Source organism: Chrysemys picta, chromosome 8, assembly GCF_011386835.1.
Source record: "Chrysemys picta bellii isolate R12L10 chromosome 8, ASM1138683v2, whole genome shotgun sequence".
Classification (NCBI taxonomy): Eukaryota; Metazoa; Chordata; order Testudines; family Emydidae; genus Chrysemys; species Chrysemys picta.
This window is the reverse complement of record NC_088798.1, coordinates 47,795,840-47,813,529: the sequence shown is the minus strand read 5'-3', so window position 1 is coordinate 47,813,529 and position 17,690 is coordinate 47,795,840. Positions and strand designations below refer to the sequence as shown.

General features: G+C 36.9%; 1 protein-coding gene across 1 annotated transcript in view; it reads left to right on the top strand.

The window, feature by feature from the left end:
• Positions 1–17,690, top strand: part of CDC73 (cell division cycle 73) — a 182,376-nt gene that overhangs the window by 145,244 nt on the left and 19,442 nt on the right. The gene's annotated exons all lie outside the window — the stretch shown is intronic.

The following is a 17,690-nucleotide window of genomic DNA, read 5'->3' as shown; positions in this document are numbered from 1 at the left end:
ACAACTGAATTTTAATTTTACAGTTCAAATTTTAAGAAAGCATAGGCATCCTTGAATGGTAGGTAAAAGTATTAGCATGAATGTTATTTGCAAGAATGGTCACCTCTGATCCAACTAAATACATTGACTGGAAGGAAGTGTTAATGTCTAAAGGCAGACTTTTTTATTCTTCTCTTTTTAAATGGTAAATTTTACCCATTCTCTAAATCATTGCTAAATAGGGAATGAGTTGCCCTTCACACAAAGAATGGGTGAGTTCATGTGTTACTTAAAAAATAAATAAAGCAAGAACTTGAAATATTTATAGCAAAGTAAACTAGCACATAGAAATACTGCTGAAGTAATAAATTCTCCCATCATTTCGATACCCTGCAAACTATGATGCTATAGCATTATGATAGCTGTTTTTTAAAGAAGCACATCCAACCGACAGTCTAAAATTAAACTCAGCATGGCTGAACCAACTGCTATTCCAGTGTAACTAACTACAATTCTGGTTAAAAATGTAATAGGTCAGTAGATCATAATGTGCAAAGTTGCGTATTTCTCACCAGCCATTACTTCTGTGGGTCTAAAAGAAGTTTATTGCTTAGAAATGTATTCCCATAAATAAATTGGCTTGACAGGAACTACTCAAAAAATGAAAAGGACATTTCTTCCCCCACTATTAACACTTCATTAATGGAGCCCTTTATAAATTATATGCTGTGTTCTTTAAAAGTGATTTTTTTTCCTTGCTGAGACATGGCAAGTTGTTGCCCTAGGATCTTTTGAGGCTACATTGTGCACTTTGAAGTGTCTGAACTCCAAATATACCCAGTCACAGCTCACCGAAGAAAACCAGACATGAATTATTACTTTATGCTGAACTGAAGTAGTTGGCATTGAAGGTGCACTAGGAGTATGTGCTCATTGCAGTGAACCTATAGAAACTCTTGTGAAGTGTTGCAGCATCCGGCAGAAATATTCTGTGGATTTTCTGATCCTAGGACCTGGACTAAAAACTTATACTGTTTTGGTGAAACTATTTTGGTTAGAGAGGGTGCGATTTTTTAATGGAAAAAAGTTATACCAGTACAATCATTAGTCTGGTTCCAGTTATACTGGTATACGATGTCTTATATAGTGTATGGAAATAGCTAATCAGTATGAAGCATTTTTGTGCCGGTATAACTGTGTACGCACTGGGGCAGTTGTACCGCTTTAACTGAACCAGTATACACCGCTACCTCGATATAACGCGACCCGATATAACACGATAAAGCAATGGTCCGGGGGGGAGGGGCTGCGCACTCCAGTCGATCAAAGCAAGTTCAATATAACGCGGTAAGATTTTTTGGCTCCCGAGGACAGCGTTATATCGAGGTAAAGGTGTAGTTAAAATTATTGAACTTTGCTGAGTAAACAAGCCCTCAGAGCAATCTGACCACTGTAGCACAATCTGCTTCCTACAGAAGTAAAGGAAGTGAAGGTTAATGGAAGAGCTTAAACACAGGTTTCGTGTGTGTAAAAGAGACCAAAAAAAAAAATCAGATTGAGGGAGAAGGCAAATTCTATAAACTGGAAGTGGAAGAAAAGGATTCAAGGAAACAGTTTAATTTGCTGTGACTGTCAGAGCCCCTCTTCAGCTAATTTGATACTACTTTGAGACATCAAAGGCTGTAAAATGAAACTTTGGCTGCACATTAATATTTTGTAAACTTCAAAAAACTTCTGTAAATCATACTTTCCTATTTTTTCTAACTTTAAACCGTAACCAAACTAATTTGCCTTAATGACTGTAAATGTAGTTGGAGTGCTACACGTGAGAATTGGTATGTGCAACCAACGTTTAAATTAGACAAGCACAAAGTATACTGTACACGTGGTGATCATGTTTCAAAATGTGCATGTGTGTACATGTGTATGTATAATATACATATACACACACACAAAAGTATGCACATGCTATGTCGGCTCTGAAACACAGAAGAGATTAATTTAGTGCACACGGAGTTTAAATGGCCACAAGGTTTACAGCACTGGAATAGGAGCAAGTTAAGGTTTGCAGTATAATCTCTGCAGGTTTTATACTATTCTAGAATGTAAAGCTGTACACAGCATGTATCTTATGACAATATCTGATTCATTTACATACTGATTTTTAGTTTATAAGAATGTGGAGAAGAAAATGGTTTATAAGAGTATGGAGAGGAAGTTGCATACACATAACTTCTGTGCATTTTTTATTCTTTCCATTAGAGATCCCTCTTCTGCTTGCACCATCCTACCCACTTCTTTAGGCAGCATAGTTCCATTGATTCAGGGTGATAATACAGGCTCAGTGACAAGGTTCCACAAATTACCCTACCTTTGCAATTCCTGCCTGTGTAATATTTCTGATAAATCTCTATTTATAAAAACAACATTGGTTTTAAGTGTATTGGTCTATATTTAATACCTTTAACTATAAACTAACATTTATATCTGGGAATATAATCATTTACATAACTCTTTCTTTTGTCTTTGTAGTTTTTATTGCATTTTAATGTTCTCTTCTAAATCCAGTGCCATGTCAGAATTGTTGTCATCACCCATAGTAACCATGTCTGTCACAATTGAATTTATAGATGACCAGTTGTGGCAAAAGTGGGATATATTTGCTTCCTTTGAATATATTTTAATACAGATGACCTAACCAAAACACTATTTTCACACAGCACAATAATATACTTTAATTTACTGGTCAACTACTACTTAAAATGCTGCTCTAGTTAATAGTTTAATCAGCCTCTCCTCCCACATAATGCTTGTGAATCATAGTAACTCTTTTAAAGGTGATTACGTTGAGTGTTAATGTACATTAGTGTTTGGGGAGTTTAGTTCCATAGTTGTCGCTTGTTTTCTGGGGAGCACGTACATGTCACTAGCCAGGGTTGTCCTTTTAACTTCCATCTTTTAGCTGATAGCATGTATAGTTACACTAAGTTATTGAAAAACGTTTGGTTGTTTTGCATAAACAAATGAAAAATGGGAAGGGTAACATAATTACAAAAGTAATTAAAAACAAGAAGGATGTTACTGGTGCAAATACTTCATTAATTTTCAAGAAATCTATTTGGACACATTTATCAGAGCTGTAACTGTTCATGAGGGACACCTGGAGACACATGTTGTATCCACCTGTTAGCAATGCTTAATTTTTATTCTTTGCGGAGAGCAAGTCTCTTTAGAAGAAATAATAAAGGACACCTGCTTATTTATAAGTGCCAAGTATTTAATTTTTTTTCAATCTGCTACCCATAAATATTACACATGGCAGCTTTCTAACCCATTTTTTTCTGTGTTAAGAACTGCTAATGCTAAAGGAAGTTTGGAAGCTACATTTTGCTGCAGGATATATAGAGCAGAAGTGAAACTAAAATTGTATTAGCAAGATGCAAATTGAAGACCATAGTGTAACCATTATGTTCATTTTGATGCTAACACTGATATAATTCACTAAAAAATATTTAGTTGCCATCATGTAATTTTCACATTGCACTTTGAAGTACAAAATTTGGTCTAAAGTGTAATAGCTGGCAAGGAAGGGAAAGAGCGCGCATATGTTAGAATGGGGGATTGACTATGCACAGCATCAACTGTAGGAATAATATATGGAGGTATAAAAGGTATATATGCCCAACATGTAGACTCCTGAAGAATCATAACTGGCCTCTGGTCTATCAGTCTCTGGGATTCTGTGATGAGAAACACCATAATCCACAAATAGCAGTAGTCTCTACTCCATTTCAATCTGTGTTAAAGTCCTAGTGTAAACAAGGCCTTTGAAGTGATTTCTAGTTACAGTACAAGTGCACTAATTCACACTAATGACCAAGAGAGACAGTGTGATTTATCAGACTTTACAGATTTGCTGTTAAGTGAACAAGTTGGATGTAAGTCTCAAGGATAATGCATTATAAAATGTCGTTTGCTCACTTATTTTGTCAAGTTTAATTTAGTTTTATTTGACACTTTGTAAACTAGTAAATGTGTTGTGGTGTATTTTATAAAGTACAATCATGGTAATATGAGACCTAAAAGTGCCGTTTTTTTGTAAGAACGTGAGTGGCATTGCCAATTGAAGTAAGAATTAATGAAGCCGTATTAATTTCAGTCTCTCATTCATAAAAGTTTGTGTATATAAAACAATGCTTATTTATGCGACCACTTTAGGTGCCAATTTTTGGAGTGATGGATTCTGAATAGATATGAAGAGTTAACTTTTCTTGATTAGATTTACAAAAAGAAACTAGGAGGAAAAACTGAAAAATCATAAAGGGGACCATTAATGATCAAATTTTAAAATGTTTACAGTGATATTGTAGCTGTATTGGTCTCCGATTATTAGAGAGACAAGATGCATCTCTCACCTCATGTCTCTGAACTTTAAAACAGTTAGACTTTCAATATGTTGGATGGCCAAACATAAGTTAGTCAATTGCAAGCTGTAGTCAACAGTGCTCACAACTGTATATTTGTAGATAATCCTAAAAGGACCCAGTGCATTATCCAGTGTTTAGATTTTTTTTGTAAAGTTTGTTCGTAAGCACAGGAATGTTTGGCTAGGCCTTTCATATCACTGCTCTACTGCCAAAATGCTTCTGAAATAAATGTAGTCAAACTTTACTAATTCTGGGTCACTGAGAATAAAAATGATGCTTAAAATTGTTGATTGGCTCTAGTTTTCAAGATATGCTATTGGGTCACTATATATGACCCTTGACTTGGGAATGGCGGAGGATAAGTGAGTTATAAAGGGAAGGGATCTCAATTTAACCAGAAATGACTAAAATACATCTTTGACTGGATCTATGAATAAATCTATGACTGGGTTTGGACAGTACTTGCTTTTTAGGCAAAACAATGAATGATGCAATCTGAAGCTGGTATTGCGTCATACATGATATGAATTGCATCATGTTATTCCTAGAAGTCATGGATGATGCAATCATAACGAAGCTTACATCACCCTGCTGAACAAATTGCCCTATATCAGCTCTAGAAATCATACAGTGTCGTGCTCTCTTATTTGTCAGTGTTTGATTTTGCAAAGGGACACATTTCCGTTTAGCCAAAGTGAGCAGAGATGCCTCGTACTTGTGTGAACAGTGCAGATAACTTCTACTATGTTGGTGGTGAAGTGACTTTTGCATCACAAAAGCGCAGTATAACCACTATGGTTAAGAAAGCCTATCACCTTTATTTTGGCTGAAAAATTGGACAAGAGGTGGGCCCCACACATATGCTGCAACACTTGTGCACCAAATCTTCGCCAGTGGTTGAACAGGAAAAGGAAATCTATGCCTTTTGCAGTGCCAATGATTTGGAGAGAGCCAACAGATCATACCAGCAATTGTTACTTCTGCATGGTGCCTCCAATTGGGAAAGGTGTGTCAAAGAAGAAAAAGTGGACTGTGCATTATCCAAACATTCCATCAGCTATACGCCCAGTACCCACGGAGAAGGACTGCCAGTTCCTGATGCACTAGAATCATTCTCACTTGAGTCAGACGAGGAAGAGGATGAAACTTCTGGTCCTGAAGCATCAATGTCACAGGACCCACATTTTCTCCCATCCTCCTCCTCTGAACCACACCTTATAACACAAGGTGAACTGAATGACCTTGTCAGGGATTTGGAACTACCCAAGAGTAAGGCAGAGCTGTTGGGCTCCAGACTACAGCAGTGGAATCTCCTGGCAGGTGATGTTAGGGTTTCCATGTTCCGTGTCCGTCAAAAGGATCTCGTCCCATTCTTCTTCATGGAAGGTGATCTTGTAGCCTGCAACAACATCGATGGTGTGATGGCAGCCCTCAACATCGTTCACGATCCAGATGAGTGGAGACTGTTCATTGATTCATCGAAGACGAGTCTCAAAGCTGTTTTATTGCATAATGGCAATGTTTTGCCATCAATTCCAGTTGGTCATGCAGTCCATCTGAAGGAAACCTATGACAACATGAAACAACTTTTGAGGTGCATAAACTATGACCAATGGCCAAGAAGCGCCGAGTAGACACTGAATAGGACTAAACTATGTACAGAATAGTTTTTTGCCTTTTGTTTCATAATAAATTTTATTTATATAACCCTTTTGCTGATTTTTAAAGTGTTCCATAAACAGGACAGGTGAAATATTATCATGTAAAGCAACCATAAACACATGAAAAGACCTAGGTTTACAATTTATGATTAAAACTCTATCTACACAATATACATAGACATAAAATGTAAAAACTTAAATATCTTAGAAACAGTAGCCAACCAGTTGTTTTAATTGTCATATTTGAATTCAGCACATCAAAATACATAATAAATAGCACATTTTATCTCTGAAGCAGATGACTTCTCAAAAATTGTAGACCAGTGTATTTGGTCATCATACAAATGGATCCTGTCTAAGTCTTTATTTTAGAACTAATTTTAGTTTTACTTCTTGTACTTAAAGCTGAATCATTTAAACTTATAATAAAATGGAATTTAAGTTGAGCTTGTATATGTAAAATATGCATCATTTTTGTGTGTAGTCTGCATACTAAAACAACCTTCCTTGGAAATCATCTCAGATACCAGCATTCCATTTGCAGACAGAAGCATCTGCAGTTTATTTTTTTAAATTGTAGGAAACCATAGAATTGAAATGCATAATGCTATGGACAGATTGGCAGTTTACAGTTCCAGTTCCTACCAAAAATGATTGATTAGAAAAGGACTGTCCTGACAATATTTTTTTTAAGTAAAAAGTACAAAAGCATTCCAGACCCCTCTCTAGCTAGTAACTTAATATTTTCCTGCAGTTTTCTCTTTGGTGACTATATATCATCCCTTGCCTCATCCTGCTCTTATTTTGTTCTATTTAGATTCTTATACTGCACCCACTATTGTAGTGAGCTGAGGTCCCCGTCATACTAAAATAATAAATGTGGAACTGATTATCAAAATTGCGTGCAAAAAGAAAAGATACATTTTTGTTTACAATAATTTGAGCGTACAGATTTGGTGCACTTGTTCACTTTTGTCAAGTCTAGTGTAGTTTTATTTAATGTTATGTAGACTAGTAAATGTGTTGTGTATTTTATAAAAGTAGTCATGATAATATGAGACCTAATCATAGTTGCCTGCTTTTGAGTCTTTTCGAAGTGGGATGAAAATGCCAGGTTTTTGTGAGAATGCAACTTGCATTCTCCAATAATCAGTTTTCGGGTCTACTCAAAAATAGGTGTACGTGGCCCTGTGCATACTTTGTTTTGGAAATCAGTCCTGTAGGGGAAGAGTGCTGTACCCCTTTTGGATGCCTAAGGGAGGGCAAGAGTGCCAGGATCCCAAAGCCTCTGCTTCTGCCCTTATCTTCTGTGAAGAAGGTGAGGAAAAGAGGGTAGGGCTATCACAGTCTTTACTGTTTCCTCTTCCTTATCTTCCATTCATCTGCCATTGGAAGTGGCTGTTGGAGTAGCCTCCGAGATCTCTTCCACCTGATTCCCCAAGAACTCAGTTTGACTCCAGTCTCATCACTCAGGCTCTTTTATTTGGCATAAAGCAAAGCCACGCTGAGTTGATCAGATTCAAATGTAGGGGTGGGTACAGGGTATACCACACATGTAAAGTTTGCTTATTTGTCATCATGTAATAGTATTGCTCTCTGAAGTACACAATTTGGACTAAGTGTAGTAGCTGGCAAGGAAGGGAAAGATGGCACATATGTTAGGGTGGGGGCCTTGGCTATAAACATCCAAAGTTAAACAGAGACCCCATACCGTCATATATTTGCACATCACATTCACTGTACATTGAATCACATGTTTTGGGTCTGACTTGGCTACTTTGCTGGAACCAATCTCCCTGTGCAGCATGCTTTGTCCATGCCCTGTCCATGTTCAGCTTTACTCTTTACCTCATCTTTGTGCTGTCAACTTTTGTCCATTATTTTCTTGTTTTTAGTAAAAGGTTCCCTTGGTGTTTCCCCTATTATCTTAGCAAGCTCAGATAGTCTTTCTTTTGGCTTGCTGACCCATTTACTTAATTTAGCACAAACATTCTGTTTGTAGCCTGCTGATTTAGTTACTTCCCTAATCCCGTCTTTCAGGCCAGGTCTACACTAACCCCCTAATTCGAACTAAGGTACGGAACTTCAGCTACGTGAATAACGTAGCTGAAGTTCGAAGTACCTTAGTTCGAACTTACCTTGGTCCACACTCGGCAGGCAGGCTCCCCCGTCGACTCCGCGGTACTCCTCTCGCCGAGCTGGAGTACCGCAGTCGACGGCGAGCACTTCCGGGTTCGACTTATCGCGTCCAGACTAGACGCGATAAGTCGAACCCAGAAGTTCGATCGCTCGCCGCCGAACTACCGGGTAAGTGTAGCCAAGGCCTCAGAAAATGAAGCCTCCCCCCATGTTTAATTATTTGTGTCAAGCCACGCCTACAGTGTAGTTCTGGAAGCATTAAACCATCCTAAAGCACAGTGCCTCTTGCATATTATATAAAATGGTCCCTCACCATGCTCTCTGTAGCATACATATTAAATTAAAAAATTAAGGTTATCTTAAGGAAATATATGTGTTGTAAAGAAAGGCCCTTACTTGCAAGTAGAAGGAAGGCCTTGAAAATAATGAATTAAAAGACCAGAAGGAGTGAAGTAGGAAGTATGTCTGGTTCAAAGAATAACTCATAAGATAAGGGGACGCTTCTAAAAAGAAGGCCTCTGACCAATAGGGGTGACTGCAGATGGTTTTGAATAAGACAAAAGAGATCTGTCTTAAAATGAGCCAACATGGCCTTTCCCACCCCACACACCATTATTACCTCAAAATGTAGGGCCTGTGTGAACCCAGGTGCAAAAGACAAACTACTGGTCAGCAAGAAGGAGGGGAGGAGGTCTTGGCGAGATAGGAGGTTGTAAATCTTACCTGGATTAAGACTGGAAATAAGGATGAACTGTCTCAAATTGATTTTTAGCTGAAGTCAGTAATTGGCAATGGCATCACTTTGTTAAAGGTTGTAAAAAATAAACTCTTAAAGGGTTCACTGCTTATATCTTCCTGACCACGTTGGAGCCGACCAATGTGAATCTAAGCACCCTGGGTTTAGCCCGTTTGCAAGTATCTTTATCAAATGCTTATAAATGTTTTGTAACTGTTTGGATGTAGTAAACTGCTTATTATTTAGGCTCTTCAAGCATATTTAAAGCAATTGTATAAGTCCTTTAGACTTAATAAAGGAATTTTTGGTTAAATTGGTGTTTGGTTTCCATATTAATATGAATAATTTCAAATAATAATTCCAACACTGTCCCAAGCGCAGGACTGTAGGTATATGCTACTTCCCAACCGTAAGTGTTTTAAAGTGTTTGTCATCTTAAACATCACACTTCACTTTGAAAATGTATTACTCACTTCCAGTCCAAGTAACATTTTAGCTGTTAGTAACAGATTAAAAAAAAACCTTTTCTGTATATTTTAGTTGTTTATTTTGTGCATCTGACAACACTTCATATATACTCAGTATAACTGATTTTCCCGTGTGGTTATTTACCCCTTTTGCCTGAAATGTACTTCAGACAGCAAGAGCTGAGGGAAATGAGATTTTTAAAGTCTCAAAAATGTGTGTGGGGTTCTGGGGCAGGTATAGTATCTGTAACTAATCTTTAAAAAAAAAAAAAGAGATTTCAAGTTGGTGTCTATATAAGAATACCAGCTTTCTGCATGGACCACATTGATGTAGAACATATCTTACGTAGCTTTGAAAGTCTAAGGAATTTAAAGCTGTAGATTATTGGACTGACTAACTTTTGTCACTGTTTCAGAATAGAACCAGAAACATGTTTTGTGCTACTTTCCTGGAAAGCTTGGGTAAAGGTTACTGAAAACTAACTTGGCAAGTTAATTGACATGCACTTGACACATTTTATTTTGCTTTTTGATCAGATTTTGAAAATGGTGGTTGCATTGCTATAGAAGCTTGGAATTCAACAGTGAAACATTCTGCAGGATATCAGTTATTCATGTAATGCTTTTATGTGTCTGATCTAAATTTTTCCTGCATCACTATTTTGATTGTCATTTTTTCGTCTGTTTTTTGTATAATATCTCTTGTCCATTAACGTCTCTTCTCTTGTAGTTCAGAATATTGAGGCAGCATTATGGGTTTCTCGGAGGAATGAGTTGGAGACGACTCAGAGTTTTACATTAAAGCAAAATTGAATTGAAGCCAATGTAAGCGAAGGGTTACAGCCATTGAGGAGGCTTTTAATTATGCATTAATTGTATAGCACAGCCTCCAGCTGACTTGCAACTGTGGGGGAGCTGTCAATAAAATAATTTTGAAGTGAGTTGTTAAACACAGAAATGTTTAGGCCTAAAAAGTAGAATTAAGAATGGTGCTTCAACCACACGTTGGGTCTGTCATAGATCTTAACTTGTAGTAATTTAATAACTCTGATCACTATTGTACAGTACAGCAAGGACGTTTGTCTTCTAAATGGATTTCAGTTTACCATACAATACATTTAAAGTGTAAGTGTGGTTGTCTGTGATGCTTCTAAACTGAATTTGCAATGTGACCTTTGGATTACCATCCATATGAGAATCTGGTTACGGCAATCGGATATAAATTGCTGTATACAGTCTGTAATTACTTTACTTTAATTTGATCACACATTTGTTCTGCAGGAATCCTGCTTTCATCAGTGCACAGGCTGGATAGTAAATGAGGCAGAGTATAGCAAGAAAATAATCTTGTTCTGCATTTAAAGGGCTGGATGAATACCCAGGAAAGCTAGATTCTATCTCTGGCACGGCCACAAACTTCGAGTGTGGCCAACTCTTCAGACGTCAAGTCTCACAATATTTGGCGGTGTTTCCTAGTATCAGTTCCTGCAGTCATGTTATGTGAGAATCTCAGATTTTGTTTAATAATTAAAAAAAAAAAAAAGTTCCTGATCCTCGTGGTTATGGAAAGAACTTTGAGAACGTGAACCATAAAGGTTCACAAACCAAAGATTAAATGAACCCAACATTTATTATTATTTTTTTAAATCTCATGAGTTTTAAGACAAATTAAGATTTTGGATAGCATCATCCAAGATTTTGGAATCCTTAGGGTTTGCAATACTGGGCTTCCTATGTGATGATGGGCAAAACTGCCATATGCATTCTCTCAAGGAGGCTGAATTAAGGTTTCACTGTCCTTTTGTAAATTTTGAGTGCTTGAGTTGGCCACCATAAAATTCTTCTAACATAGCACTTTCAATATAATACCCCATTTCATTACCATATGGAACCATGTTGTGTGACCATATGGTGTAGATGAATCCTTAAACTAAGGGCTTGTCTATACTTACCGCGCTGGTTCGGCGGCAGGCAATCGAACTTCTGGGTTCGATTTATCGCGTCTAGTCTGGACGCGATAAATCGAACTCAGAAGTGCTCCCCGTCGACTCCGGTAATCCTGCTTGCTGCGAGGAGTACGCGGAGTCGACGGGGGAGCCTGCCTGCCGGGTCTGGACGGCGGTAAGTTCGAACTAAGGTACGTCGACTTCAGCTACGTTATTCACGTAGCTGAAGTTGCGTACCTTAGTTCGATTTGGGGGTTTAGTGTAGACCAAGCCTAAAGGTATCTTGTGTTCAGAAAGTCCTGTGCTGCTAACTAAATTAATTTAAAATGAGACAATTTTACTCTGTATGCACTGTTTGCTTTCTTCTTGGATTTCTCTGTACAATGAAAATCTACTAGGTTAGTTTTACTTTCAAGTTCAGTGTTGCAAAGTTTGGCTTTGTTCCATGGATTGTTTTAAAAACTGTTAGTGATAAGATTCCCTTTGGGAATCCATCACTATTTTACCATGCAAACTTTTCAGCATCAAAATTTTGACTTCATTAGATGAAGAGGAAGAAGGAGATACTGATTAAATTTGATGATAATGATATAGATGAAGCAGTTGAGGATGGTAACGAATAATAATGAAAAGCAAGAAGCTTGAATTGGTCTGCTGCCTATCGAGCACAAATGCAAATATTTGTTTCTTTTATAGTTGCTGTGTTTTTCTGTTTTATTTCATTTTGCCTTTTTTGTATCAGTTCAGTCCTGAATAGTGTTCACATTTAAATGCTAACCTAACAATACTAAAAAAATTTATTTTTTAGAACTTCATTTCACTGTTTCACGTTTTTCTGAGTTGAAAAAACTCAGCTAAGTAAGTTAGGGTTTTGTTTTGTTTTTGTAATTAGGCATAAATATCTGTCTAATGCTAATCCTAGTTGAGGCCATAGTCTTCCTCTGTTTTGTTACACTTCTAACAAATAAGTACTTCAAAATATTTGACCACTTTTGGTGATATTTGACAATTTCACCAATGGTTGACTGGTGAATTAACCAATCATTTGGGCCCAACCATAGTTTGAAAGATGTATTAAGGTTAATGGCTTATTTTTAGGGAACGATTTGGAATAGGGAGCCAGATCCTGTGATGTGCAGAGCTGTGCTTGGTACTGGCCTGGGGGTGTAGGGAAGACAGTGGTGGCTTTAAATTCAGGGCTACCAGGGACTGAACAGGCTAGTGCTTGCTGAAAAAAGCTGCTCCTAATTTGCACCTGGCTCCCACAATCCTGAAGGAGTCACTCCAGCAGCTGGGAATCAGCTGAATACAAGGGCCTCTCAGCCATCTCTTTACACTGGGGGCCAGGAATTGTGTGCCGGGTGTTAAGAGCTGCTGCAACTATTGTCACCAGAGGATTTCCCAGTGGCCAGATCCACTGGATTTTACGGACAGATTGCATCAGTGGATCAACACACAATGGCTGCCATAGGGCTCCAAATACGACTTGTGATGAGATCTTAATTCAGAGTTCAAATTTCCTGTGGGCTTCACATCCCTTTGGGGAAGGAAAGGGAGGTGTAGACTTCAAGTAATATCCAGTCAATAGTAGAAGATTAATATCCTTAGTTTATGAGTAAGTCTACGTAGGGTTGCTATATTCTCTCATAACTGTGGTTGATTTAGCTAAACAGACTTTTAAATATTGTAACCTACACTGTGGAATCCACTTGGTCCTGTTCATTCCCACCTTGGAATTTTCAGATCCCGTCACTTTGAGGCTGTGGTGGTGATTGATCTCTCGTTAGAAATACCTACCGTATATACTCGTTCATAAGTTGAATATTTTCGGTAAAAAAGTGACACATCAAAGAGTGGGGGTCGACTTATAAACAGGTCTACGCTAAAATTTGATGATCTAATATTCTGTGGAATCATTGAATTGAATATCTAATACATTGTTGTTTTGTTTACCTGGACTGTCTGCATGGAGGCCCTCAGCTCCCTGTGGCCGCGGTTCACCGTTCCCAGCCAATGGGAGCTCTGAGGGGCTCCATGCCTGTGAACACTCCAAGTAAACAAAACATCCAGGCCCGCTAGAGACTTACCCTAACGGGCCAGGAGCTAAAGTTTGCCAACCCCTGAAATATAGGGTCGGCTTATGAAAGGGTCATACAGTTTTTGCTATTTTTACCTAACCATCTTGGGGGGGGTTGGCTTCTAAATGAATGAGCTAATGAACGAGTATATATGGTACTCGATTAGCATTCTTCAGAAGAACTGTTAAATCAAATTGTAGTTCTTGTTCTGAAATAGAACTGATTCTGGTGGCGATGTCTTAGCTGCAGCATCAGAGGCATTTTAATGCATTTCTAGCATTTGATGGTTGCCATGAGTTGCTCTATAAAGAGTTGTGATGTCCAATATGCCATTTTTTTCTTCCTTATAAGATGTATAGAGTAAAATATGTTTTAATGTATTGCCCCTTCATATTGTTTAATCATTTCAGAGCCTATATCAGAAGAATATGTATGCCTTAAAATATTTTATACTATTTTGAGGAGTATAAAAGATATTTATAAAAATCAGTATTTTTTTTTAAATCAGTCTATTCTTTGCTTTACCAAGTCTTTTCCAGGGTGCCTTATGCATAGCCATTTCTAGTTCGAGTGCTCTATGGTGTTACATGCATTAGATAAGAAAAATAAAATTCTAATTTGTCTTGTGCCTCATGAATCACACTTTTATCAACATAACTGTAATGCTGGTTAATTTTACTTCCCAATTCTGAGTCATTTCCAGCTTTTTACTATCCCAGTACAATTAAGTACTGTTAAAGATGACCTGCAAAGTACATTTTAAAAATTGGGATTGTGCCCTTTTTCTGCAGTCTTAAAATGGGTCTCCTGAGATAGATAGATAGATAGATAAATATCTAGATCTATGTATCTTTAATTAGGAAGCGATAATTAATTAATTAATATATAGATATATCTATATATAGATATATATATATAAAAATAAAAATAAATTCTCGCTTCCTAATTAAAGAGATAGTGGTGTTGAATCTGAAACAAACTTCCTTTTCCAAATTGTTAATTAGTCTGAAGATCACTGGTAAGATAAATAGGTGTTAACAAAAGCTAGAATTTATGATCAGTCTGACTAAAATCCTTTTCCCATCTTAGTTTTTCAGCTTTCATTATCTTGACTCTTTGGCTAGTTTTCTGGTCATTTACAGTTAGTGTCTTCCAATCTAAGCAGGATCTGATTTTTCAAATGTGTAAATTAAGCAAGAGAAAAAATTGAAAAACTAATGTAACATTCTTCTGTCAGCATGAAACAATAAGAGTGCAGCCCATTTTTAAATGTTACTTTATTTCTGATAACTATTTATCTTCCTAAATATGTACAAGATAATATGTTCCAAAATTTAGCACCAGAACTTCTGATTTATCTTGGCATTAAAAGTGGAACACATTCTGATTTTCTTTTTTTAACTATTTGTAATTACACAAAAAATAAATGTTTCTCTAGCTGTGGTACTACGAATCCAGCATGAACCATAATTGCTGTTAAAGGTATATGAATTACTGATTTTTCAGATTGTTAGATTGTTGGCAGTTCGGGGGGGGGGGAGGGAGGAGGGAGGAATAGTTTTGGGTCAACCTGAAAATTTCGCAACTTTTAAGAAATCTGAAAGGCTTTCAGTTTTGATTTTGGAAAGTTTTCACCATTTTTAATAAAAACAAAGGGAACTTGTAAACAAGGTTAGATTAACAAGGCTAGATTTCCAGCCTGAACGTCTACACTGCAGATGAACAGTCTCTTAGCTAGTGCCCGGAGAGTCCAAGTCAGCTGGCATGGGCCAGTTGCGGGTGTCTAATTGCAGTGTTAGACGTACCCTTAGGCATCATTCACAAAATCGAGAAGGGATGGGGGGGCAGTAAATATTAATTGGAGTGAGGACTGGAACCCGGGTGACCTCTATCCCAGGTGAATGCCCTAACCACATTTAGAGAGTCATCCTTTTTCTTTCTTGCCCAATGAATATTTAAAATTTTATACAAAGTAGGACAACTCCAACAGGAGAGATGTTCTTAGAGCACACACCTGCAGGGTCGAGGCAATTTAAATCACTGATTTTAATCATGATTTAAATGGTCAAGATGGAAATCTTGATTTAAATTTATTTTAATCTTGTTTTGCATTTATACTTTTTATTTCTTTTCCTAAAGAAATATTGATTTTTCATTAGTTGATAACCATTGCAATATGTTCATTTGCAACTAAATATAGCCTGTATACTAAATTTGATGCTGCTTTTTGCTAACTGGGAGACTGCACTATGTCTATGTACTCTTTTATGCAGTTATATAGCTTAACTTACATTTATTCAGATACTTAATTTTTTATTATTTAGAAGATGGTGAACAATGAATGCATTTCTTATTTACTAGACCAGATTAATATTTTATAATAATTTTACTTCTGATTTTGTTTCAAGGTCTAAAGAAATCCAAATTCCATTAAAATGCACAAAAACAGCATTTTAGACAAATCTTAGTCTCTCACATCCCCCAGGACAGGTGAGTGCTGCCTGGACTATGCGGTCTAAGGGGGCACCACCACCATCTTTTCCTTCTTCAGGGCTTTGTGAATGGGGCCTAAGTTTCCTTGTGAATCTAGTTCAAAAATTTGAAAGTTTCATGTTGAAAATGTTGAAATGGTTCATTTTGACATGAAAAAAAATTCTTTGAAACAATTTGCCAAAATTGACACAAATCCACAAAATATTTTGATCCTCCCAAATATGCATTTTTTTGAGAAAGAAATTTAAACTGATTACTAGTATAAAATATTTTCATTTTGGAGATGCATTGTTTTCTGGTAGTTAGAGCTCTGCACTGGGACTAGGAGACCTGGGTTCTATCCTCAGCTTTGCATTGGCCTCTAGATAACTGTGGACTCCTGACTTTACCTCTGTGCCTCAGTTTCCCCATCTGCAGATGGGACAGTAATACCTCCTTTGTAAAGCATGTTGGGGTCTACTGATTAAAAACACTATATAATAATAATTTATAATATAATATAATATATAATAAATAAATAAATTTATATAGTAGTTTTATTTATTTATATATATATATATATATATATATAAAAAAAAAACTACTATATAAATTTATTTATTATTGGGATCTAAGACCACAGTTCTTCAAACTGCTCCATGCATTTTATTTACAGCAAGTTAAAGAGACTTCTTCAAATGTATGGAGCATTTTTAGGACTGGGGCTAGGAAGATTTATTTTGTCCTTAAGAGATTATCTAAAACATGAGAATAATATCGTCTTAGTTTTTCATGCATAATTGAGCATGATTTGTGGGGGGGGGGGGGGGAGACCCCAAAACCTCAGACTAGGCATTCAAAAATCCAGAATTGTTGTACTGGGTTAAATAATTCATCTCTGTCTTATCAGTACTCACTATCTAACTAGATGAAAAATAAAAAACATCTTTAACTTCAGCATTATGATAAAAACCCAAATTTTTTGGTTCGTGCTAAGACATAATTTTGATGTATAGAATCAAGTTCCTATAGCCAAAAGCTATAAAATGTGCACCAACGAGCTTCCTGACATTACTTAAATTGTTGTTGTGGGTAAACTGCTGGTGTCCCCCTGTTGTTGCCATGGCTTTCTGACTTCCCATCCAGCGCATCACATGTAGGTAAGTTGGCAGACCCCAGAGGTGTGGCAACAACTCACACTTTGATTTTCAAAAATCAACTCTGCTCCCTTTAGTCATACTGTTTGTAACCGTCTGTACATCAGGAAGTAAGAACTCATGAATGGTCTCATAGGGTGATCCATGAGTGGTCACAATTGTTTAAATAGCCCTTTATGTTTAAGATGCAATTTAATTGTAGTATAAAGAGTGCTGTTTTCAAAAACATAAAAATCCTGACATGAGTACAAAGACAGTGGCTGCTGTTGCATTCAGGAGTCGAGGATTGCAATGACTACTGGGTTTCTTTAGTTGGACTATCATTGGCCATGGAAGGCCACATCCTGCCAGCAAGCACTGATTTAGAATTTCTTTCCCTCCACTAATTTTATCTGATTTGAATTTGATCTTTATGGTGTTGGTATTTATTCAAATGAAATGGTCGGTATTTAGGTTAGAACCCTTTGTGCTACAGTATGTATTGATAGGTGAGCATAATGGCTTCATGATTTGAATTCACAATATATATTTACAAGGTGGTGTTATATCAAAGGTCTATGTTACTGTTGTCTAAGATTTGTATAATCCATGGTCTGTTGATGTGTATAATAGCCCAAAAGTAGAGGAT